The sequence below is a fragment of the Lepeophtheirus salmonis genome, chromosome 8 (genome assembly GCF_016086655.4).
Source record: "Lepeophtheirus salmonis chromosome 8, UVic_Lsal_1.4, whole genome shotgun sequence".
NCBI lineage: Eukaryota > Metazoa > Arthropoda > Copepoda > Siphonostomatoida > Caligidae > Lepeophtheirus > Lepeophtheirus salmonis.
The window spans coordinates 34,503,381-34,505,371 of record NC_052138.2 but is presented as its reverse complement, the minus strand read 5'-3'; the positions used below and the strand labels follow the sequence as shown (position 1 = coordinate 34,505,371).

General features: G+C 30.4%; 1 pseudogene; it reads right to left on the bottom strand.

Moving 5' to 3' along the window:
• Positions 1-750: 750 nt before the first annotated feature.
• On the bottom strand, positions 751-1,704 carry LOC121123610 (uncharacterized; annotated as a pseudogene).
• Between the last annotated feature and the right edge of the window lie 287 nt (positions 1,705-1,991).

Below are 1,991 nucleotides of genomic sequence, written 5' to 3'. Positions count from 1 at the left end.
TAGCGAGCCAATCCTTACGGAAGCCCCGATTAAATGACATAACATATTATTCAAACATATATCATTTTGTTCAACAATCCTTAAGCAAAACAGTTTTTGTGTCTTGGTATTTTTGTACTATCTATTAAATATTATTATATAAAAAATCTCCTTTTGTTTGATAATCAAGGTTCTATGACGTTTTCCTTTTGTTTTTTTGAAATTGCATTAAGTTAAATAGTTCGCCACTGGATACCGATTTTTCAAATTATTTTTTCATCAAAAATTGCTTTGTTTTCATTAATATTATCTTTATTTGATCTTCTTGTTTTAAAGAGAGTCTTCATCAAGGAAAAAGAAAACGATTACTTAGGGGCAGGATGTTACATATTTTAAGCTAAGTTGTTAAATATTAACCTTCTTCTCTCCCATTACAATCTTCATTCTATTTAAAGGTACAACCTTTATTCCAAAAAGATAAAAGCCCCCAAATTACAAGGTAGTTCTTTGTCGCCAATTACGGCATTCTTGCCAATTGCTGGACTAATCTTTATTTGATAGTAGAGCACGGTGTTACAACCTATCCTCAAAAAAGAAAAACCAAAATAAGTTATTACTCAATAATTCTTGAAAATTGTTCACAGTTTAACAAAAAATAATTTGATTTCAACTAATCAATGTTTAAAATACTTCTGAGAGGAAAGTAAGAACAAAAATCGGTGGCTGAAACATAATTTTAAGTAATTTTTTGTGTTAGTGAGGCATGGAATTCTAAATAGAAATTCCATGAATAAGGCATAGATTTCTAGCCTTACCATTTGTATCAATTATTGGCTTTTTCGAGTGCTTTTTGTGCTGAGGAGGTGGAGGCTTTTCCTACGTCATCTCTTTGTCTCCTTCTTCCTCTTCTTCGACCTCACCTTCACTCCCTCCTTCCACACCAGCTCCTTCATCTGTTTGCTCTTCTTTTCCGTTTCTATTTCAAGAATATGACTTCCTACTAAATTAATGAGCCCAATTCATTGTGTCAAAGTAAATTTTACGAGTTTATTGAAAGTTAGATCTACTGTACATTAAGGGTTTGAACTGGACTTCATCATAACAAAGGGACATTTGATTTCCTCTTCTGAATAACCCGTCGTTGCTTCCTCAATGTTTCAGAGTTCATCCTCTTTTTTACCTTTACAGCTCAGAAATGAATTTTTAATATGAAGTTTGTGAACGATTGAATCATCAAAGGCTTCACTATCAGAGTCAAGAGGGCTCCAATTGTTCTCTGGATTCTAATTATCTAATGTGGGGGACTAAAACAAGCCCACCTTGTTGATAATTCATTATTATCACTTTTATTAGTGCAATTTAAAATCCTTCAGCTTATATATATTTTATATACTTACAGTTCTTATTCCTTAAATTTTATTTTTATGCATTTTCTTTGCAGTTCTTTTTAAATTAACATGTTGAGAGATATTTGTGGTGAGTAAAAAGTTTTTTTTATTTAAAACGTAATCGAAAATAATTGTTAAACACAAAATTTGTAATTAAATAAATAGTAGGCCCTACTTTACTAAATTTAACTGTGCAAAATATCTTAAAAGCTCTTATTTAAAGTATACTAATGACTTTGATGTTGATTTAAGCGATTTTGAGCTTCAGAAGGTTATATTTCAAGTCTGTTTGACTTACTGTACTTCTATGATATGAGTTAAGATTGAGGCAAGTCATACATAACAAACATGCAATTTTAATAGATGAAAATGAAATGAGTGGACCAATTAATGGTTGGTAATTAGAATGACCAATGTTATAATTCAATATAACATTTAAAGACGCATAAATTACAACTGGTACAACTTGATAATATAGGTTGTAGATTGTGAAGACATTGCAACTTCTACACAACCTATATAATAATAGACAAAATGACTCATTTGGGAAAAAGTTAAATGGTGGGTTTATTCCAAAGAGTTTTATGACTGAGATAACGCCGATAGTTTAAATTTAGAACTAAT